The 25435-nt window shown below is 37.5% G+C and overlaps 1 protein-coding gene across 1 annotated transcript in view; it reads left to right on the top strand.

Annotated features, from left to right (window-relative positions):
* LOC103198537 (poly [ADP-ribose] polymerase tankyrase-1) overlaps nt 1–25435 on the top strand; it is a 326026-nt gene that overhangs the window by 124686 nt on the left and 175905 nt on the right. The window lies entirely within an intron of this gene.

The raw sequence follows: 25435 nt of genomic DNA, 5'->3' as shown, positions 1-25435 counted from the left end.
CTGGTTTTATTTCTCTAGAGAACCCAGTCTAACACAAGGCCCTATACAAAAGCCTTTGCATAATCAGTAAAACATAGGTAAGCATCTTTCTGATATTCTTTGTTTTCAGCTAAGATCCATCCATCTTACATCAACAGTGATATTCCTCGTTGCACATTGTCTTCTGAATCCAGCTTTAATCATTTGGCCTTTCAGGCCATATTGTAGTAGTCATATTAACTTTTCTACTTCCTAAAAATTATCTTGAATTTCATACACTCATCTGCAACTTGTATGTGCATTTAAAAAATTACCGTTTGGTAAGATGAGTGAGGTATATACTGAGCCTTTTATCAACAGATTTCTTAGATAGTTCCTTTAGTTGATTTTGGAAAGATCAAACTACCTGGAATTGCCACATCAGACCCAGGGCCTAATTTTTACTGTCCTCATTGGGTCGTTGCTCTGTTAAGGCACAGTTTTTAACACTAGCTATGCAACGTTGTGGCATGTTGCATATCATATGGAATACGTTTTTACTGCTGGTTTATAATACTGAAGACAGACTTCTCGTGACCTTAATTTAAACTTTAGCAATTATTTATATCAGTTATTAGGAAGTCTAAGAGTATACCATGTAGTTGTTGTTAGGTGCTATCCAGTCATCGCCAGCTCATAGCGCTGCTGTATACAACGGAATGATATACTGCCCAGTCCTGCACCATCCTCACAATCATTGCTATGCTCAAGCCCATCGTTACAGCCACTGTGTCATTCCATCTCTTTGAGGGTCTTCCCCTTTTTCACTGACCCTCTACTTTACCACGCACAATATCCTTCTCCAGGGAATGGTCCCTTCTGACAACATGACCAAAATAGGTGCAAAATAGTCTATCCTTTCTTGCTTCTAAGAGCATTCTGGCCTCACTTCTTCCAGGACAGATTTGTTTCTTTTTCTGGCAGTCCATGGTATATTCTTCACTAACACCACAATTCAAAGGTATCAATTCTTTTCTGATCTTCCTTATGCATTGCCCAGCATTCATATGGATGTGAGACGATTGAAAATACTGTGGTTTGTCTCAGGAGCACTCAGAGTGACATCTTTGCTCTTTAAAATGTAAAAGAGATCTTTCGCAGCATATTTGCTCAATGCAGTACATCCTTTGCTTTCTTGACTGGGGCTTCCATGGGTGTTGATTTTGGATCTGAGTAAAAAGAAATCCCTGACAACCACAATCTTTTCTCTATTTATCATGATACTGTTCATTTTTCAGTTGTGAGGATTTTTTGTTTTCTTTATATTGAGGTATAATCCATACTGGAGACTGTAGTCTTTGATCTTCATCAACAAGTGTTTCAAATCTTCACTTTCAGCAGGCAAGGTTGTGTCATGTGCATATTGCATGTTATCATTGAGTCGTCTTCTAATCCTTAAGCCACGTTATTCTTCATATAGTCTAACTTCTTGGATTATTTGCTTAGCATACTGATTAAATAAGTATGGTAAAAGGATATAACCCTGATGACACACACCTTTCCTGATTTTAAAGCACGTAGTATCCCCTTGTTCTGTTTGAATGACAGCCTCTTGGTCTATATGCAAGTTCTTCATGAGGACAATTAAGTGTTTTGGAATTCCTGTTCTTCTCAATGTTATCCATGGTTTGTTATGATCCACACAATTGACTGCTTTTGCATAGTAAAACACAGGTGAAAACATCTTTCTGGTATTCTTTGCTTTCAGCTAAGGTCCATCCATCTGACGTCAGCATTGATGTCCCTTGTTCCACATTGTCTTCAGAATCCAGCTTTAATGTTTGTAAAAGTATACCATAAATCCTGGAAAATAGATAAAAAACAAGTGTAAATAAACCTTACCAGTCCTTTAAAGAAATGGAATATGGTTATCCATCTCATTTTTGTTAGGGAAAATATGTTAAGATGAATTCCAGATTTTAAAAAATTTCTTTAAAGCAAAGAAAGTTAATTTTTTTAATGCATTTCATTGAAATTATGTACAGTGAAATACACAAAACTAAAGTGACATGGGTCAATGCCTTTTTTGGGGGGCAGGCAGTGTTCCCTCCCCTCTCCTCCAATCCCTGGTAACCAACAAAGAAAGTTTCCCTCCATATATAAACTTTTCCTTGACCTCCACAACAGCGAACTAATACTATATTTGTCCTTCTGTGATTGACTTATGTCACTCAGCATAACGTCCTCCAAGTTCATCCATATTATGCAGTGTTTTGCAGACTCTACATTATTCTTTAGTGCTGCATAGCATTCCATTACGTGTATGTACCATAGTTTGGTCATCCACTCTTCTGCTATAAATCTTAGAGATAAGTCCCTTGCCAGATATGTAATTATCAGCAAATATGAATTTGTTGCTGTCCTTTTTGTTATGTGCTTTTTCATAGTGTCGATTTCTTTGTTCCATATAATTTTCTATGCTGAGCTTGTTTTGTTTGTGAATCGTGTTATCACTTCCTTCATTGCTAATGTAAAGAGGACCAGCATAAATATTGCTGAATATTTATGCTGGTCCTCTTTTTTGATGTGAAGATTTGTCATTTTTCTTCGAGGTTACCCTGTGATTTATAATTTTCTTCCCAAGTTTAGAACAGTCCATTCTATTTTCTAGTTGTCTTGACTTCTCTACCATCTATAAGTTCTGTAACGACACAGTTTTTTCACTGTTTTTGGTTTGTAGTTGTCCTCATTTGTCAATTGATGACTCTGGTTCCCTCTTTACAATCTTGTAGGCTTATTTACCTTGGATATTTCCATAGCTGGGTTGGTTTCTGGATTATATCATCATGTGTGTTAATGGTCAGTTTTTGTTTGCTGTTGTAGCTTCTCTGTCCAACGGACTCCCTTTAGCATCTCTTCTAAGGTTGGTCTGTTTTTAACAAATTCCCTTAATTTCTGCTTATCTGGAAATGTCCTAGCTTCATCATCATATTTGAGGGACAGTTTTGCTGGGTACATAATTTTTGGTTGGAAATTTTTCTCTTTCAGTGTTTTATATATACCAGTCCATTGTTTTCTCGCCTGCATGGTTTCTGTTGAGATATCTGAGTGTACTCTTATTTGTTCCCCCTTGTAGATAACTTTTCATTTTTCCCATGATGCTCTCATGATCTTTCTTTGTCTTTGGTTTTGGTGCATTTGATGATGATATGTCTTGGTTATTTTCTTTTGGGGTCTGTCTTGTTTGGGGTTCGTTGGACTTCCTGAATGGATATATTCTCATCTTTCATCTTACAAAACCTACTGTATAGCCATGGTAATCAAAACAGCATGGAGCTCTGGTAGCATAGTGCCTAAGGCACTTGACTGCTAACCAGAAGGCTGGAGGTTCAAACCCACCAGCCACTCCTCGGAAAGAAGATGGGGCAGTCTACTTCCGTAGTGATACTGCCTCGGAAACCCAAGGAGGGGTCGCTATGAGTCAGGTCCGACTTGACGGCATATAACAACAACAACAACAACAACATTGGTACAACAACAGATACATAGACCAGTTGCTAAAAGGGCAAGGAGGCCACATCTTCCCACCTCCTCTAACCCCATAAGAGGAAGACAGAAGCACTACCAGTAGCCCAAGGCCCATTACTGTGAGGCCAGACATGCTTCCTCCCTCCAGCCCTTTCATCATCCCTGACACCAACCGTTCCTCCCCCAGCACTCACCACCTTTCTGCTGAGCTCGATAATTCACTGCAGTGGCCATTTAGAACTCACAGATTATGAGGTTTATTAGGGAAGCACTAGGCTACAATTCAAGTTCAGGAAAAGCGCTGTCTCTCTCAGCCCACTGTCTCTCACCCAACAGTCTCTCACAGTCTTTCTCCCAGCAGTGTGTGTCCCTTGGTGTCTCTCTCAGCAATGCGTGTCTCTTGTGTCTCTTTCCCAGCAGCACATGTCTCTCAGGAGCATGTTTCCTCTCAGCAGCACGTCCTTCTCAGCCAGCAGTCACAGAGAGTTCTGTCTGTAGGAGGCCTCCTTTTGAGCCTGGCAGAATGGCCAAACTAGCCAATCATAGCATAGAATTCTAAGCACGAGAGAGAGAGAGAGAGAGAGACAGACAGACAGACAGACAGCACACCTTCCCAGAAGATTGCTTTGTGCCACTCCCCACAGAAATACCCTAGGTGGATAACATTTATGATCAGGAGCTCCTCATTTGCTCACAGCAAATTCCACCACGGAGTTTACAACAACTTATAGCTAGGAGCTCTGGTAGCATAGTGGCTAAAGCACTTGACTGCTAACCAGAAGGCTGGCGGTTCAAACCCACCAGCCACTCCTCGGAAGGAAGGTTGGGCAATCCTACTTCCGTAGTGATACTGCCTTGGAATCCCAAGGAGGGGTCGCTATGAGTCGGGGCCGACTCGACAGCACATAACAACAACAACAACATAGCTAGAAAAGCCATACCAGGTAATTCACTACACCATACCACTGGAGTAGAATTGAGAATCCAGAAATAGATCCATCCACCTATTGGCAGCTGATTTTTGACAAAGGGCCGGAATGCATTAAACGAGGAAGTAATAGTCTCTTTAACAAATGCTGCTGGCAAAACTGGATATACATTTACAGAAAATGAAACAAGATCCATACCTCATGTCATATACAAAAATGAACTATAGATGGATCAAAAACCTGCATGTAAAACCTGAAAATATAAAGTTCATTGGAGATTAAATAAGGACAAACTTAGGATCCCTGATTTATGGCATGAATGTGCTATGAAGTATGACCAGAAGCACACAAACAGCAGAATGAAACTAGAGGCTTTCTGAAAATTAAATGCTTATGCTCATCACAAGACTTCTCCAGAGGAGTAATATAAGAAGCTTCAGGTTGAGAAAAAATATTTGGCAATAGGAAAATACCATGAACATTTGTAGGTTGGGCAGACGGTATTCCTATGTGCATTTTTGTGCATGCTGTGAAAATACCCATATGCCATAGAGGTAATGGGGACAAAGTTAAGATAACTTCTTGGCTAAAACTAAGCACCTTGAGGGAGTGAGTCAAAGCCTTGAGACCATGGTCACAGGGACATGAAGCTCATTGGGCATAACATGGCACACAGAAACATTGTTCTGTATCCTACTTTGGTGAGTAACAAGCAGGGTCTTAAAAGCTTACAAGTGCCCATCTAAGATGGACTCTCAGGATAAAAGCCTGGGAGGTGGGAACGTATAGGAGGATAGGGTACAGGGAAATGGTAACCACAAGAGGAAGTGAGAGGAGAGCTATTACATTGTAGGGATTGTAATCAGTGTCACAAAACAAAAATGTGTATGAAATGTTGAGTGTCAAATGAATCTGCCTTTGAAAATTTCACCCAAATCCCAATAAAAAGTTAAAAAAAAAAGTATTACTAACAAAATTCAGCTTTAAACATTTATATATATATATATATATATATATATATATATATATATATATATATATATATATATATAGCTCTGGTGTTGTAGTGCCTAAGACATTTTACTGCTAATCAGAAGATCAGAAGGTTGGTGGTTCAACCCCACCAGCCACTCCATGGAAGGAAGACTGGGCAATCAACTTCCATAAAGATTTACAGACTCGGAAACCCACAGGGGATCGTTGTGAGTCGGAATTGATTCAATGACAGTGAATTTGGTTTATTTTGGTTTATATTAAAAAACCAAACTCATTGCCGTGGAGTCAGATCCGACTCACAGCGGCCCCTCCTTGGGTTTCTGAGGCAGTATCTCTATGAAATTAGATTGCCCAATCTTCCTTCCAAGGTGTGGCTGGTGGGTTTGAACCACCAGTCTTCTGGTTAGCAGTCAAATGCCTTAGGCACTATGCTATATTTATGTATAATACATACTAGTTCATGGGCATGAAATGATACATGCAAGATTATTTACTATAGCACTTTTGGTTAAAAACCTCTGGGGGTTCAACAATTAAGCACTCAGCTCCTAATTGAAAGGTTGAAGTTCAGACACATCTAGTGACTCCACAGGAGAAAGATCTGGCAGTTTGTACTTGTAAAGATTACAGCCTACGAAACCCAATGGGCCAGTTCTGCTCTGTCACATGGGGTTTCTGTGAATCATAGACAACTCAACAGCACCTAACAACAACACTCTCAGTAATAGGTAAAAATTGGAAATAACAAATGGTCATCTGTTGGTGAATGATTAAATATTATGTTCGTACCACAGAAATGTATACAATTATTAAAAAGAATGTGATAAATCTGTATATACTAAAATGGAATAATGCAAATATTTATGTTTAGAAACAAGTTACAGAAAAATATTTATAGAATAATATCATTTATGTAAAAAGATGTGTTGATGGCATATGTATATGCATTTAATGGTTTTATCTGTATAAGTACATAGAGAAACATATTCCACGTTACCTCCAGAGTGCAAGCTCCAAAAAAAGGTAGCAACTTCTTTGTTTTTACCATATTATTCCCAGTGCCTGTGACAGTGACTGGCAAGCAAACAAAACAAGCACCAAAAAATGACAAAAGTGCATGGACTGTTGAATGGAAAACAAATTTGCTCTGTAAACTTTCACCAGACTCACAATTAGAAAGAAAATAATTTAGGAGAGGAATATAAAACTAGTATCTTTTTAAAAGACTATATATGACATTGATTGACATTTGGCAATGTTATTTGCACCTTAAACTATATTCTCTGAAACTAGTTAATGTCATCTTATTACCACTTATCTAATTTTAGTAGTTTTTACTGAACTGTTTTTTAGATTACTTGCATCAATATGAAAACAAAAAAATCAACTTTCCTTTAGAAATTAAATGACTTTATTCAAAATACAATAATAATAATATCTGACACTTTCTGAGTATTTCTATTGTTGTACCAAACAGTGTTTCTTTGCTTCATAAGGTTTTCCCTGGCCAATACTTTCAGAAGTGGACGGCCTCTTCCTTCTTCCTAGTCTGTCTCAGTCTATAAGCTGGGCTGTTACTGGTGCACCAGGTGCATCTCTCTGGGTTTTAAACACCAGAGGCTCAGCCTCAAAACTCACGTCTACATGTCACCACAGTAGGTCAAACCGACAGACAAGTTTGTCCTGTTGTTGGAGACCTCTCGTATCACCCCCACCTGGCTGACTGTTCCTCTGTCTGGCTTCCTGGCTTTTAATCCCCTTTCTCCTGCTCTTCTGGCCTGCTTCTTTGGGCGTCCCTAAGTTGTCTCTCCTCACCTGTAACCCTGGGGCTGACTGCTCTTCTGTCCAGGTTCAAGGCTTTTATCCCCTTTCTCCTCCTCTTCGCCCTGCTACTCTGGGTGGGCCTGAGTTTCCCCTCCTCCTGAGTATTTCTACGAGCTAGATAATGAATCCTCCCATCAACACTGAAAGTGTTTATATTAGCATTTTTATAGATAGTTATTTTTGCAAGTTCGCATAGTCATTAGAGGACTTACTGGCATTTGAACTCAATCAGTGTGACTCTAAAATCAATTGTTTCTCTATGCAAAATCAGATTTTTTTTACACATTCATTAATTGGGAAGGATGTGGTATTAAACATGTTTGAACAGTTGGACTGGCCCATAAACTCAGGGTTTAAATCCAGTCTGTTAACTGTAATTTTTCGCTTTCTTAGCTTAAAGAGTCTTCCTTTTGAAAGAAGAAAACTTATGTGATCAGTATTATCTGCAAGGTTCATCATTGTATTATTACAAAGAAATGAATTAAATATATAATAAATTTATTTTTCTAACTCTGAATTCTATTAAATCTTTGCTCTGTAGTGAGTTGGCTCGATTAACATTCATTCAATACCTTACAAAACAAAGAATATTTGTAATCTGTGTGTTAGGGTGGGTTCTCTAGAGAAATAAAACCAGTAAAGCTTATATATACATATAGAGAAAGAAATTTATCTTAGAAAAATGGCTCACACACTTATAGAAGCTAGCAAGTCCCAAGTCTTCCACACTGAAGGTTCGAGTTCTACCACTGAACCACCATTGCCATCACTTACCTGCTTTATTGTTGTGTGCTACTGAGTCAGTTCTGACTCATAGCAACCCTATAGGACAAGTAGAACTGCCCCATAGGGTTTCCTAGGGTATCATTATGGGAGCTGACTAACAGGTCTTTTCTCCTGTATAGTGGCTGTGGGTTTGAACCTTGGACCTTTCATTTAGAAGCCGAGTGCTTAACCATTGCACACTAGGGTTCCTTACTTGCTTAGAGGTCATAAAATGCACTAATGAGATAAATCTCTTCTTTTTTTTTACTTTAAAATACAAGGAGATCATCTTGCATTCATTCCAGCTTATAAAATTGAAGTTTTATATTCGTGAGGCTATTTTTATGTAAGTTTCACCTCTTTTCTCTTTCTGATTTTTCATCTTCTTCAATCACGAAAGAGTTTTCTACAATAGTATTAAAACAAAATCTAACATGGTTGGTTGATTCCTTTCCAGAAAAAGATGACAAGTTTTTAAGAATTTTCAGCATGACTTAGTTCCAGCTATAGAATGCAAATATGACTGTCATGAAATCTGATCTCTCAGATACAGCATCTGAAATGGCCATGATACATGCTTCAAATATTGAATCATTTACAAATCATACAAAGAAAGACGGGTATGATTTATAAAAAGAAGAAAAAAGTAATCAAATTCTATATAAAAATCTTTGCACAAAGCTTTGGGTAGATCATTAGTGACAGTTTTATTTGTTGTTATTGTTTGTATGCTCAGAAAACATGATGATATTGAACAGTGAAACTTGTAATTAGAACTTTGATAAGTAGAAAGATGATAGATTTCATTCATTAAAATAGAAAATGTTACAGCTTCTCAAAATTGAACTACTGTTTTTGTTTCAGAATTGCATCTTAAACTAGTGGCTAATGCAATTGAGCTATTAATTATATAATTCATCTGTCATTGCTAATGGTAAGCTTCCTGCTGTTACTTGTCCAAATTTTTATTTGAAAAATTTCCAAAATACTGAAAAAGTAAGTGCACAGTGAATACCTGTGTACTTTCTCATAGATTCACCAATTGTTAACATTTTGTCAGGTTTACTTTTAATCTTTTTCTCTTTATATATGTCTTGTTTTTTTCTTTTTTTTAGTTGTGATTTGGGTGAAAGTTGACAGAGCAAATTCATTTTCCATAGAACGGCTCACATAAACTGTCTCATGACATTGACTTCAATTTGCCGCAGTGCAACAGCTCCCCCTCCCACTTCCTCCCCAGTTACCTCTTCCCTGTGTCCTTCCCTCCATGCACTCTTGCCCTCTGAGCTATGCCCCTACACAGCCTTTCTATTCTCCCATGATTGTTCCGTCCAAGGAGTGTATCTACCTAATGTAAATGTTCAGCTCATATGCCTGTCTTTTGTTTGACTGGAAGCCACGAGAATGGGTTCAATTCTAGACCTGAAGGGCAGCTAGGGGCCATAGTCTCAGGAGTTCTACCAGGCTCTATCAGACCAACAAACCTGGTCCCCCCACCCCCTTTTTTTTTTTTTTTTTTTATTGCTTCTGGGTTTTTTTCCACATTGTTGTCCCACTCTGTCCAGAATCTCCTACATAGATCCCCCTCTGAGTGGTTGACAATGGTAGCTGGGCACCATCTAGTTCTTCTGATGTCATAGTCGTATAGGCTACAGATCACATGGTGTACCAGTTGCTTGGACTAATTGTTTCCATGAATCTTTTGTTTTCTTCATTCTTCTTTGCTTTGGACGAGGAGACCCCCATCATTGAATCTAGATGGCTGCTTGAAAGCTTTTAAGATCCCAGTCTCTACTCACCAAAGTAGGAGGTGGAACAATGTTCTGTATAGTATGTTATGCCTATTGAGCTTGATACTTCTGTGACTATGGTCCTGAGCCCACAGGCTCAATTATTTGCTCCCTTTGGGTAGCTGGCTATGCCTAAGAAATGACTTCAATCTTGTCCCTTGTCAGCTCATTTTGAGAGTTTCTTGAAGATAACATGGTGCTTCATGCTTAAATACTTTAGCGTGTACTCCTAAGAACAAGGGTATTCTCTTACATAAGCAGAATACCATAATCATACTTAGGAAATTAAGCATTCATATAATGCTATTAGAAAACATACAAGTCATCCTCCTGTTGTTTTATAAATTTGTTGATCTATGACCTTTCCCATCAATACAAGATGACTCCATCTCTTTAAACAACTTTTGAGCCCTTTCATGGACACTTAACATTGGCATATCATTGCACCTCTCCCTAATTGTCACCTCTTTTCTGTAGATGTATTTGGTAGCCACTGTGAAATATTTGCCGTTTTTACTTTCAAATCTTTTTTTTTATTATTATTATTTGATTATGTTACTATTTTCTGTGTGTGTGCTGTTCCTTTTAATAAATGCAAGATGAAACTGTTTCAGAAGTCATTATAACTGTTAAATCTCTCTTCCCAAAAGGTATTGCTGACCTTCTCAAAGTTTTGTGCATTGGTGATGCAAATTGTTTTTTTCTAACAAGTTATGATTTCAGCAATAAAAATATGTAAGCAAAGATTATTCATTACAATTGCAAAATATTGAAGCCTGCATAGTGTAATGGGTAGAGGTGCTCAGCTGGTAACCAAAAGGTTGGCAGTTCGAACCCACCAGGTGCTCCCTGGGAGAAAAGTTCTGGTGATCTGCTCACTTAAGGATTACATAGGAAACTGTATGTTCTACTTTTGGTTATAGGGTTGCTATGAGTCAGAGTCTACTTGACAGCACACAACAACAACCACAACTACCAGCTTTATTGTTGTGTGCCATTGAGTCAATTCTGACTCTTAGCAACTCTATAGGACAAGTAGAACTGCCCCATAGGGTTTCCTAGGATATAATTATGGGAGCTGATTACCAGGTCTTTTCTCCTGTATATTGGCTGTTGGTTTGAACCTTGGTCCTTTCAGTTAGAAGCTGAGTGCTTAACCATTACACACTAGGGTTCCTTACTTGCTTAAAGGTTATAAAATGCACTGATGAGATAAATCTCCTTTTTTTTACTTTAAAATACAAGGAGATCATCTTGCATTCACTCCAGCTTATAAAATTTAAGTTTTATATTTGTGAGGCTTTGAAATCTTCTATTCAGCTCTTTAATCTTGTCATTTCTTCCATTTGCTTTAGCTACTCTCTGCTCAAGGGCAGGTTTCAGAGTCTCTTCTGACATCCATTTTGGTCTTTTCTTCTTTTCTCGTCTTTTAAATGACCTCTTGCTTTCTTCATGGATGATATCTTGATGTCATCCCACAATTCCTCTGATTTTTGGTCATTGGTGTTCAGTGGATCAAATCTATTCTTTAAATGGTCTCTAAATTCAGGAGGGATATTACCAAGGTCATATTTTGGCTCTTCTGGACTTGTTTTGAATGTCTTCAACTTGAAGTTGAACTGGCCTCTGAGCAGTTGATGGTCTGTTCCACAATCAGCTCCTGGCCTTGTTTTGGCCAAAGATTCTGAATTGCTCCATCACCTCTTGCCACAGAGATAGTAAATCTGATTGCTGTGTATGCCATCTGGTGAAGTCCACATGTACAGTCGTCACTTATGTTGTTGAAAAAAGGTATTTGCAATGAATTAGTCTTTAGTCTTGCAATATTCTATCATGCAATCTCCACCATAGAAGTTAGGATTTACAAACACATAGGATAATTACATAAGATGACAAAATGGAGGATAATTACATAATTACATGAGAATTACATGAGAAGCATGGCCTAACCAAGGTGACATATATTTTTTAGGGATACAGTTCAATCCGTAACAGATGGTAATAAATACATTCACTTCCATCTTTGAGAATTATATTATTACCTTAATGAACCATAGATAAATACTAACTAATTCTCATGAAGCTTTTTGACCAAATAAACCTTCTTAGTTTCAGGTATATGGCTCTGATAATATAGATGAACAGCATTTTCACTTCTCAGGGAGAGGATCAGGCTTATTTAGAGTGCCAATAATTTAGAGTATATTAAAAGTGTACATTTCATTATTTGCTTTTCTCTTGACAGTTTTAGAATTGCTAGATGTTTTTTAATGTGGAAATTGAAAGTCATCTGAATTCATAGCCTTACTGGGCACGAGGAGGAATGCACTGAATCATATGGCCAAGTCTCTTTGAATTAAAGTGGAAAATGTATCTGAACCAACTATCAGTATTGTTTTATATATTTATATACATATATATAAATTTTTTTTTTTTTAAGAAGTAGTATTTAGGAAATTAATTAAACAGGGAATCAATCAGTCCCTAGATGATGAATGCTTTATAGATAGACTATCCATTGATTTATGGGTTATCAGAATTTATTTCATCTTTACTAGTGTGAATCTTTTTTCTTTCTGAAGAGAAGTAACATTCTATATGCCAATTTTTGTTTATGTTCTTCCCTTCAGGATTTTTCTTTGTGGGGAAAATACATTCCTCTTTATAATTCTAGTTATATTATACTTGGCCTTAGTGTTTGGAAATGGGCCCCAGGGGAGTGAAAAAAGAACCTTTTTTTCCCTATTGATATTCTAATCTTTCCACATGTTGTTTTTCTGTTATTCTGTTACCCTGAAAGTGAATGATATATTGCTTATGACAAGACATAAAAATGATTCTTGTTTTTAAAACGTTATTAGAATGCCAGTGGCAATAACTGATCATGAGAGAGTATTCTTTTCTCCAGAAGAGCAGCAGATTCTATGAAATAAGTCTACTTTCATTTTTTAAAACCTAATAAGGCAAAATAAAATAACTGTATGACTGTACTCTGTAAAACAAAAACATATGAAATAGAAATGTTAATAATGGTTTATTCTAGAGAAGACTAGCCAAGAATACAGAAAGAAACTCAATAAAGAACAGAAGTAATATTGAAATGTTTTAAACCTAGTGTCATTATACCAAAGGTTTGTAATTTTACTCACTTCTTTAAGGACATATTTTTATACTCATATTTCTCAAGATTTTATTAATTAGGGAATATTTGACAGCTTTTAAAGGAGTAGTTTTTCATAGAAAGGTCTTGGATCTTTTATATTTCCCTATATTTGCTTTAAGGTACGGTGCATACAGTTAGGGGATTGCCTACTACCTGAAAGGTTTGCAATTTGAACCCATCTTAGGGTGCCTCCGAAGAAAGTCCTGACCATCTGCTTCTAAAAGTCACAGCCATGAAAATTCTCTGGATTATAGTTCTACTCTGTAACACATGGGGTTGCCATGAGTTGGAATCGACTCAGCAGCAACTGGTTTGGTTTTTAGTTAATGTTTATCTTAATAATAGCACCCATTTCAGTATTACTTACTCTCTCAATTATTCACAATATACTTTGGGCCAAATGTTATCCTTAAATGTTGTAAATGATACATTGAATTGTGACAGCTGTTGACCTAAGGGTCTTCTAATTTGCTGGAGATGAAAACAGTCATGCTTATGGAGCCATATCCATATATACATACAAACACATGCACTTTACATGATTACTATTATTTTTTGAACAAATAACATCTCATGTTGTTGAATCATGGTTTATATAGGTTTTTTTATTCCTCCTGAAAGAAAAGAGAATAGAAATGATTATTCTAAATGTTTTTGGCTTTAGTTCCTTATGTTATACTTTTCAGAGAAAAATGGTTAGACATTGAGATTTTTTTTAAAAAGATGTTTTTCCCAAAGAGTGAAGGTAAAGATAGTCTCCCGTAAGAGATATTTGAATTTGTGAAGTAGAAAATTCTTTTAAATGTAATAAAGTACATACTAGCTGAAAGGGGATAGTGTATTATTTAGAATGAAAAAAGGGATGTTCAGAAGGCACTGTCTCAGTCCTCTAGGAGATTTCATGGTATATTTTCAAGTATTAATAAAAGCAGTTATAATTTATTATAAGTATCTTCCTCAAAATTGTACTCATTTTTATCATATTTTAACAAAAGGCAAAAAGTAAATAAATTAAATCTTCAAAATTTGTTAATTTTGTACAGGGCATAAAATTGCATTTATCTTTGCTTAATATCTTGTCAAAGTCTAAGTTTCTGGAATTTATTCACAAAAACTGTAATGCAACAAAGTGTTCATAATTTTATCAGATAACCTCTCTGAGAGAATCTGTGTGTGTGTGTGTGTGTGTGTGTAACAGGAAGAGACAGATCCTAAAAGACTTTTCCTTTGTAACTTAGTCATGATGACTTACAGAGAACCACATAATGGCCAGGTATGATGATATACTATGTTTCTTCCCTGAAAATATTTCTGGAATTACTGTTTACTCCAGTTTTTGCCCTAGGAAGTATCTGTTACCACAAGTCTTTTTCTGTAAGATGTAAGTTTTTCACTTGAGTCTGTGTTGTGACAACTATATAGATCTTCATCTCTTGTTTACAAAGCAGAGAATGAATCTTAAAGTGCTCCTTAATTTTTTTTCTCTTCAGAAAATAACTTCACCAGGTACTTATTTTTTTTTTTTGATTTATTTTAAGAGTTTGTTTTACATTCAGCGTTAGGTGTACATTTAGTTTTATTCCACATTTACCATGCCCAACCCTAACCCAGTCCCCTCCCCTCCCTGTCTAGTAACTGCCCCCCTGTGCCCCTCATAGTTATGCACTCCTGTTTGTCCTGCATTACCTCTGTGTGAATGTTGCCCCTCTGTTGCGCCGTGGGCTATTGCTCCAAGGAATGTATTTCCATAGAGTATATGGGTACGCCACCCTGGGTTGAGTAGTCTGCATGTACATCTTGTTAACTATTGGGCTGAGAGCCAGCCCCTCTCACCAGGTACTTTCATAAAGTGCCCTGGTGGTATAGTGCCTAATGTATATGACTGCAACTAGAAGGTTGGCAGGTCAAACCCAATAGCTGCTCTGTGGAAGGAAGATGGAGCAATCTGTTCTCATATTCCAAGGCCAATCATTGAATTCCTGGAATTAAAAATTTTTACTCTTTCAAATAAACTAAAATCAAACTCACTGCAGTCAAGTAGGTTCCGACTCATAGCGACCCCTCCTTGGGTTTCTGAGGCAGTATCACTATGGAAGTACATTGCCCAACCTTCCTTCCGAGGAGTGGAAGGAAGGTTCAAACCCACCAGCCTTCTGGTTAGCAGTCAAATGCCTTGGGCATTACGCCACCAGAGCCATGTACTAAGACCTCTCCAAATCTTGTCCTGAATGTTTATATCATTTTTCGTGCTAAATTAAAGATAGTTTTCCCTGGAGTTTGTGACTTGTTTCAATGGATTACTGAACCTAAGAAACAGAGATGGGACCAGTAACCTGCTGAGCTTGTTTTGTTGTTAGGTACTGTCAAGTCATTTCCAACTCATAGTGACCCTGTGTAGAACAGAATGAAACACTGCCCAGTCCTGCGCCATCTTTACACCTGCTCAGCCAGTCCCTGTGAACAGGGATGAGAGAAAAGAGTCTGGGATATGTACTGATGAGGGGAAGGGAAGCTGAGATTTCTGAAGGATGCAGTTGGCATGTAGAGTGGGAGTTACTATCAACCACACATTTGGCATCAGAGGTAAATGAGCTCAGCCTCTTTGGGCTGGTTTGGCACTGACTGTGCAACTGTTTTTAAAAATTCTATTTGATTAGTGGTTATCTTTTCCTAACACTTATATTTAAATCCATGTTTTTACATTGATTTGGTAAGATGAAATACCCATACTTCTGAGACATTTTACTATCCTCAACTCCTACCCTCTGCCCCCACTTCCAGGTCTGCCGTTTTTCTCATAGTTTAGAATTTTTGTTGTAGTGCAGTATAGTGCAGTGTATATCTTAATTTTAGGAATTCCTGCTTAACCCATGATTTCCTGATATATTATCATTATTTGTTTAAGCTAATTTATATATTACAAAATTCATTACTTCTCTTGTATTCTTGGTCTTTTCTTGCCTTGACATGGTTTTTATTTAATTGTTTGGGTATGACATTTGATGAGGTGTCCTCCTCCAAAAGAATATTTAAGTGTTTTGATTTGTTTTGTTTTTCCTAAGTTCTTGGAAATCTTTTTTTGGTCTCTGTATGAATGATTAATTAATTGAATTAATTTCTTAATTCAAGTCTTTTATTTTCCCTTTAATGATCTATAGGCATTATTCCTTGTTTCCTAGTTTGTGTTGTTAAAAATATGAAATGTTTCCAGTCTGATTCTTTTTTCTTTATAGTCTTTTTTCTAAGCATTTGAGTTTTTCTCATTCATTCAAAAGTTTTAAATTTTATGAAGGAACATTGTATGATTGATGATATCCCTTACTCTATAATGCTCTTTTAACTGAAGTCAATAATAAATTACGTGTGTAGAAGTTGATAATTGCTAACTCATGGAATCTGAGAGTTAAGACCTAAAGGTCATTTATTCCAAGCAGTCATTCAGTACTTGGACATTTTAATAATGTTCTTATCAATTCATTCTGTAGCCTGTGCTTAAATGACTTTTTAGATCAACTTACTCCATTGTCTTAAGGAGATCTGGTGGTATAGTAGGTTAGACATTTGGCTGCTTACCAGAAGGTCTTCAGTTCAAACCCATCAGCTGCTCCACAGGAGGAAGATGAGACAGTCTACTTCTGTAAAGATTCACAGTCTTGGAAACCCACTGGGGCTGGGGGTTGCTGTGAGGCAGAATCCACTTGATGGTGGTGGGTTTGGTTTGGTTGGTTTTATTCCATTGTCTTAGTCCTCTAGTACTGCTAAACAGAAATACTACAGATAAATAGGGAGCTCTGGTAGCGTAGGGATACCCCCTAGGAAACCCAACGAGGGGTCCTGTTAGTGCGTGGACTCCAAGCACCTAACAACAACAGATAAATAATTTTAACAAACAATTGATTTTTTTTCTCTCTGCTCTGGAGGAAGATCTTTGTCTCTTTGGAGCTTCTGCTCCTGGGCAATCTTCATATGGCTTGGCCTCTCTTCTTCACCTATGTCTGCACTTTAGTTTGTTTAATCTCTTTTGTATTTTAAAAGAGATTAACTGGAGATGGGCCCTACAGAAATCTGACCTCATTAACATAACACAGACAACCCATTCCTAAATGGGATTATAACCTCAGGCATAGAAATTAGCATTTACAAAACATTTGGGGGAGGGTATAAATCAATCCGTAACATTCTGTCTTTCTTTGAAGGTTCTAGCAGGGGAGTGCAGCTACTTGTATACCCTTGACCAAAGGATGATCCTCCTCTATTAGGAAGATTAGTCCACTTCAACCAAGCATGTAGCTTCAGGAAGGACGAACTTGGAGCAGTGAGGGAGGAAGGGGACACCTGCCTAGCCAGCCAGATGAGCTGCATCCACCCTGATGATCAATGGAGTGACAGATAACACAGCCAGATCACTCTCACATCCACATTCTACTCTTTGGCCTCCAAAAATTCATGTTTTTGCCATATGCATAACACATTCACCTCATCACATCATCAGAAAAGCCTTAAATCAACTCTAAATCCAAAATCTCATTTTCTGAATAAAATATGGGTGAGACTTTAGGCGTATTCTATTCTGGGGCAAAATTGTTCTTCATCTGTGATTCTGTGAAATCTAGAATACAAATTTTCTGTTACCAAAGCCCCGTGGTGGAACAAGCATAGGTAGCCATTTCCATTACATACAGGAGAAATTGGAAGGAAAGAAGGAGTAACAGGCACCAAGTAAGTCCAAAACCCAGCAGAACAATTTATATTATCTCTAAAGACTTGAAAATAATGGTCTCTTCTTTGAGATGATCTCTCACCCTCCAGACTCTGTATTGGCCATGCCTTCTCTCTGGTGGCATAGTGCCTAAGATATTTGACTGCTAAGCAGAAGGCTGGAAGTTCAAACCCACCACTCACTCCTCAGAAGGAAGGTTGGGCAATCTACTTCTGTAGTGATACCGTCTCGGAAACCCAAGGAGGGGTTGCTATGAGTTGGATACGACTCTACGACTCTATGGCAGTGGGTTTTTTTTTTTTTTTTTTTTTCCTTTTTGGAATTTGGATGGAGGACCCTCAGCCCTTGGCTTCAGCTCTACCTTCCTGGCGCTCTTGAATGGCAACTCTTTCCCGTCAGCTTTAGGTGGCCCCATTCTCCTATCCATCTGAGTGGTGACCCTACCCTCAGCCCAGACAGGCCCCATTCTTCTGATCTTTGGGTATGGCAGCCCTGCCTCCTCAGCTTTGGGTGGCAGCCCTGTGCCTCTGGCACGTTTTAACAGTAGCCCCACACTCTGGAAAAGAGTTGGTGTAGATTCTTTGAAACAGAGGAGGCTATGGCCCCACCCTTTGAGATCTAGAAGCTCATGGCCCCACCCTTTGAAACTGAGACAACCCTTTTTCCTGTGCTCCTCTGACAGTTCTGCTGATCTCCAAGCTGCTCCAAGGAATGGTCTTTTTCTTTTCTTGGAGAACAACAGATGTAGCTCCTTTGGCCATTTTAGGCCTATAAAATTCCAAGAGGGCAGACAGAGTTTTTTCTTTTCATTCTTTTTCTTTCCTCTGAAGTCTGAAGTAAGGGGTTTTCTGCTGTAGTAGTTGGTTAGATCCATCAGTCACAGGCTTATTCTCTTTAACAAAAAATTGTGTACCTGTGTCTTTGGTGAACATTTTAGGACATGTGCCTTTAGTTTGTACAACAGAATTGTCCAGATCTTTAAGTTCTGTTTTTATTTTGCAGAGTTCATTTTTAAGTCCATCTCTTTCTTCTCACATGTTACAGTAAGCGACAAGGAATCCACATGGCCCCTTTAAGATCTTTTTAGAAATCTCATCAGCCAGATATTCAGGTTTATCACTTACGAGTTCTACCTCCTTCATATATTTGAACGTAATTCAGACAGGTTCTTCGCTATTGTATAAAAAGCATCATCCTTCTTCCATTGTCCAATCACCTGTTCATCATTTTCTTTTGAAGCCTCACCAGAAGCACATTAAACATCCACATTTCTAGCAACATTCTTTGCTAATGCGATATGAATTCTCTAAGATGGTAGCTTCCCCGTAGCTCATCCTTCTGAACCCTTACCAGAATTGCCTTTGATGTCCATAATTCCACCAATAATCTCTTCAAGGCAATCTAGGCTTTTATTATTAGGCACCTTAAAATTCTTCCAGCCTCTATGTATTACCCAATTCCAAATAAGTATCTTTTAGAGCAGCACCCCACTCTTCTAGTACCAAATTCTATCTTCGTTTTCTAGTGCTGCTATAACAGAAATAACACAAATAGATGACTTCAATAAACAGAAGTTTACTTTCTCTCGACTTCAGAAGCTAGAAGTCCAAATACAGGGTGCTGTGGCTCTAGGGGAAGGCTTTTTTTCTCTGTCTGCTCCCTGGTGAACTTCCTGTGGTTTAGGATCTCTTTTCCCCCCCATCAGCTTCTCTGGTTTATTTAATTTCTTTCATATCTCAAAAGTGATTGACTCAAGATATACTCTATGTTGACCCTGCCTCATTAACATAACAAAGACAACTTGTTCCTTAATGGGATTATAACCATAGGCCTAGAGGTTAGGATTTATTACACACATTTTTTTCAGGGCATAATTTGGTCTATAACATCTATCATTCTAGGTTTAGAAATTTTGTTAAGTCTTTGGTTACTTTGAACTGAAATCTAGTGTCTTATAACTTTCTCCATTAGTACCTAGTTTTATCCTAATCCTTTTGTATTCTAGCAGTTCTTTAAGTATTTGGAGATAGATGGCTGTTACGCCATTTTAAACTTTTTCAACTCCCCTTACAAATAATAAAAAAGTGGATGCTTTCAGTGTTTTACTACAAGCACAAAAGCTGTACGTTTTTATCTTTTAAGTACTACACATGGACTAGTTATTTACTTTGCTTCTGCCTCAATATTACATGCATGCTGTCCATATTTTTACCTTGATAAAAGTCAGCAGTCTTTGTAAGATGCTTTTATTAAATGTTTCTTGTACTTAACAAATTTTCAATTTGAGGTATCAGAATAAAAGTAGCTTTAATTCAAGAAAAAGGTATAGCTGATGTGTGAAATTTTATGTCCTTTAAAATGTGGATAGCAGGAAATTATGGAGCAAAGATGGCTAAACTAGAATATAATTAAGATTTAGGATTCCCTTTTAAAAAAAAAAATTACCAAATGGGACATATTATGCACAAGATTGCCAAACACTGTCATAGTATTTAACATGTGATGATAACTGAATCATAAACTCCTTCAGGAGCTTTGTGTGTTGTCCAGTTTGTATGTTGTTGTTTTTGTTTCTTGGTACTCTGATACCTTAATGTAGCACTCATGATAGATACTTCCTAAATCAGAGTCATCGATGCTGCTGTTGTCATTGGGTGTTATGGAATTGGTTTTGACTCATAGCAATCTCACATGGCAGAGTAGAACTATCTCATAGGGTTTTCTTGGCTACAGTCTCTACAGAAGGAGATCACCAGATCTTTCTCCCTGTGGAGTTATTGGTAGGTTCAAACCACCAACTTTTTGTTAGCAGCAGAGGACTTAACCATTTTGCCACCAGAATTCCTTTCAGTTATGCTAGTAATTGATTTTAGGAGCTCTGGTAGCGTAGTGCTTAAGGCATTTGACTGCTAACCAGAAGGCTGGCAGTTCTAAGCCACCAGCCACTCCTCGGAAGGAAGGTTGGGCAATTTACTATCCGTGGTGATACCATCTCGGAAACCCAAGAAGGGATCGCTATGAGTCGGATACGACGCCGTGGCAGTAAGTTTGGGTTTTGGAGTAATTGATTTTATATATATGTGTATGTATATATATATGTGGGAGCTCTGGTGGTATAGTCCCTAAAGCACTTGACTGCTAACCAGAAGGTTGGTGATTCAAACCCACCAGCCGCTCCTGGGAAAGAAGATTAGACAATCTACTTCCATAGTGATACTGCCTCGGAAACCCAAGGAAGGGTTGCTATGAGTCGGAGATGACTTGATGACATATAACAACAACAAACGTGTGTATGTATCTCCAAATTATCAGCTAAATATTAAATAAAGCATAGAACATGATATGCAGATTGGAGATGTCTGTTCCCTTTCTTCTTGCTATTTCAGGTAATTAATACCTTGTTGTTGTTGTTATGTGCTGTTGAGTTGGACCTGACTCATAGCAACCCTTCCTTGGGTGTCCCAAGGCAGTATCACTTACGGAAGTAGATTGCTCAACCTTCCTTCCAAAGAGTGGCTGGTGGTTTGAACTGCCAGCCTTCTAGTTAGCACTCAAGTGCCTTAGGCACTAAGCTACCAGCGCTCCTTAATTAATACCTTAGGAAAATTAAACAAAGGAGTAGTTTGGAACTTAAGTTAATCATTTTTTTCCTACATATTACCATATCCAGAAAAAAGTTTCAAGGTTGTACAGACTGTAATTTCAGATAACAGCAAGCTACAAATTAGTGTGCATCTATACATATATACTTACACTCAGACATAACACTCACATTCTACCCTCATTCTAGACAGTAATTTCCTGTATTCATGGTTTGTGTGATGGCTCTGATCACTTGACACCTCCTAATGGACACACAAAAGTGTGCTGCTATTTTTTCTGGTAGAATGATACTGTTGCTGAGAACAGGCTAGAGAAGAATGGTATTTTTTTTTTTTTCTTTGCCTAGTTTGTTGCATTTATTTCTTGCCAATCTCTTAGATGACCCCAAAGTAACTGGAAAGTGAAATTGAAGACCACTTGGTTTGACATGGTTGAGCTAAAGTATGGAAAAACAGAATATTCTAAGTGGAAAAATATTAGAAAATGCAAAGCCTCAAAGGAGATAGAGACAACTCATGTGCTGGAATAGCTGCTGAGTTCTTGGCATAGCAATTCCTGCCAAGAATCATTTTCTCCTTCCTTCTGTGCTCCATAACACTTTGTACATTGTATTAAAAATCATTTGTGAGTTTGTCTTCCTTGTCTGACTTAAGCTCCTTGAAGTCAAGGACCATATCTTCTAGTCATTCCTCTATCTCTGGGAAGGCTCAATGCATTTTACTGAATTAACAACACAAGAAGAAACTCACTGCCATGGAGAGAATTCTGACTCATAGCAACCCTATAGGACAGGGTAGAACTGCTGCCCCATAGGGTTTCCAAAGCTGTGTGTCTTTACAGAAGCAGATTGCCACCTCTTTCTCCTATGAAGCAACTGGTGGATTTGAACTGCTGACCTTGTGGTTAGCAGCTGAGTGCTTTAACCACTGTGCCACCAGAGCTCTTATTGCAAAAAAAGAATACCTTTATCTTTCTTCTTGTCCCATCCTCATCTTTCTTAAAAAGTCATGGATTTTTCTTAGAAAGAATGGCTTATCTAGCGAAAAGCTCCATGCCATACTACCTCTTTCATCTAGGCTTACAACTAACAATGAAACAATCGTAAGACTGCATAGGAAATCCCAGTAGTATTAGGATATAAGCCAAAACCAAACCAAACCCACTGCCATGGAGTTGATTCTGAGTGATAGCGATTCCCTAGTGTTTCCATGGTTGTAAATCTTTATAGCAGCAGACTACCTCATCTTTCTTCTGTGAAGTAGCTGGGGGATTCGAATTGCTGACTTTTTGGTTAGCAGCTAAATGCTTTAACCATGTGCCTCCAGAACATCTATTGATGAAAAGGAATACCTTTGTTTCTCTCTATCCTGTCCTTATCTTTATTAAAAAATCATAGATCTTTCTTAAGAAGAATGTCTTATCTAGTAAAAAGCTCCATGGCAAACTACCAGAGGATTCTGTTTCATCTAGGCTTAAAACTAACAATGAAACAATTATAAGATTGCCTAGGAACTCCCAGTAGTATTAGGATATAAACTAAAACCTTAAGCCAAACTCACTGCAATCGAGTTGATTCTGACTGATGGTGACTCCCTAGGGCTGTAAATCTTTACTAAAGTAGACTGCCTCATCTTTTCTCCTGCGAACTGGTGGGTTTGAATTGCCAACCTTTGGTTAGCAGCTGAATGACTCAACCACTGCACCACCAGAGTGCCTTACTAGGATATAGTTTTAGAAAATAGTGTCATAGATAAATCAGGAAGAATAATATATAATTTGATGTGGCAATTTAAAGTTGATAAATTAAAATAATATGTTTTATTTCAGTGAAAGTGTTATAACCTTATACATACAAATACCCTTTCCAGTACAAAATTTGTTTTTGTTTTGTTTCACTTATAATGTTAGCTTTTCAAAACATACCTCTTATCCTTGAAAGCAAGATAAGGAGAGAGAGCTATTTGAGCTATTTTGAGGAGAGAGCTATTTGAATTACTGTGAGAATTTTTTAAAAAAATTAATAGTAGTTTGAAAAAAAAACTAATCAAATATTTAGCTGTTTATATTATGCAAAGGACTTGTCATTTTCCTCTTTTCTGGAAGAGTATTGAACTAATTATAAGTGGTAAATAAGATGAAGTGAGCATTTTTCATGTTTTCAGAAATCATAAGGATTATTTTATACACTTCACTAATAGATTGAAAAGACTGAAGAAATGAATAATGAATAATGACTAATTACAAATAAAAATAAAAATAAGTGAAGGGCTCCCTCCCGTTAATTTTTTTTAATTGAGTGAAATATGTCATATCAATCAAAGTTAAGTTTTCATATATTCAAGTAACAGAAGAACTTTAATGTGCTTAAGGATAGAAAAAATTATAGTGAGGTAATTGTCATACCTATATGTATATGCATTTCTTTTGTTGAATGTTGTCAAACCCCATGCTTAAAATACTATAGGTATTTTTATAAATAATGTTAGATTTATTTTGTTTGTTGCTACTAGGGAAGACATATTCCAGAGAAGCTTTAAGAGCTTTTAGGATGGGGAAGGTTTTCAGTGGCCAATTTTGTCATGTTCTTCTTAGTCCATGAAAATACTATGAACCGCCAGAAAGACAAACAGATTTGTCTTGGAAGAAGTGTAGCCGAAATGTTCCTTACAAGTGAGAATAGCCAGGCTTCATCACACCTACTTTGGTCATGTTGTCAGAAAGAACCAATCCGTGGATAAGGACATCATACTTGGTCAAGTAGAGAGTCAGCGAAAAAGGGAAAGACCCTCAATGTGATGGATTGACACAGTGGTTGCAGCAGTGGGCTCAAGTGTAGCAAGGACTGTAAGGATGGCACAGGATCCAGCAGTGTTTCATTCTTTTTTTACATAAGGTTGCTATGAGTTGGAGCCAACTTGATGGCACCTAACAATAATGACAAGGAAGGGGTAAGAGAAGGTTTTTGTTTGTTTGTTTTTTAAAAGATAGGGGTTAGGTTTATGCTAGATGTTTCTAAGGATTAGGGAAAGTGAGAGTACTTCTGGATTGGAAACTGTCAAGAAATGGGGAAGTTCAGCAGTTGGCTATCTCAGTAACATTTGTTCAGGAGGCAGGAGGAATGAAGCGAGGCTGGTAATATCATTAAGAAAGCAATTGCCACTCAGAAGAAAGGATTTGGTCACTTTTTGTATTTGCGGGCTTGTATGTTGTTGTTGTTATGTGCCATCGAGGCAGCCCCGACTCATAGCGACCCCTCCTTGGATTTCCAAGGTGATATCACTACAGAAGTAGATTGCCCAACCTTCCTTCCGAGGAGTGACTTGTATAGAAACATTGTATTATGTGGCCTTATCCTGTCCTGTTGAAAACAGTTATTATCACCAGGGCTGCTTTTTTTTTTCCCCCTTCCTTAGTGTATAACTAGTCCTAGATAAGTTTTATTTTTAATTTGTCTCAAATCTCGTATTTTAAAATACTGACTACTTACGTGCATATTAACTTTATTTAGGATTGGTACTTTGCAGGGCTGGTACATTTCTGTGGAAGATAGATAAAAATATGCCTAAATCAATATATATAGTTCATAAACTCATTATATCTCATTCAAAGTAAATATAAAAACTAAAAATGAACAAAAATACAGATGAAGTATGAAAACATGTTCATATTTTATCTGTATTTTTGTTCATTTTTAATTAAAACAATTTCCTGTTTCTCATTATGGCTTGTTATAACTGACACGGATATACTTACAGCCTCTACAACTCCACAAGTCACCAGCTAGAATTTAAGAAATATCAAATATCTGCATGACAAGAACTTAACAAAATTCCTTTCTTTCTTTTGGAGTGAGGTATTTTCTAGACTCTTGTTAGCTGCTTTGTGTCTGTCTTCATGGCAACCCCCTGTATGAGGAAGTAGATATTTACTCCTCATAGATGAGTTTCTTTTTTGGGTGTGAAAGGTATGGAGGAGAAGGGAAAGCTGATCTGCATGGTTTTTCTAATTATCTTTCTCTTAATAACTGCTAAAACGGCAAGGAGGCCACATGTTCTTACCTCCTCTAATCTCACAAGAGGAAGACAGGATTACCAGCAGTAACCCAAGGCCTATTACTGCAAGGCCAGACATGCTGCCTCCCTCCAGCCCTTTCACCAAC

This window comes from Orycteropus afer, unplaced genomic scaffold (genome assembly GCF_000298275.1).
Source record: "Orycteropus afer afer isolate SDZICR_OR568_19922 unplaced genomic scaffold, OryAfe1.0 scaffold00095, whole genome shotgun sequence".
Lineage (NCBI taxonomy): Eukaryota > Metazoa > Chordata > Mammalia > Tubulidentata > Orycteropodidae > Orycteropus > Orycteropus afer.
This window is presented reverse-complemented; position numbering and strand designations above follow the sequence as displayed.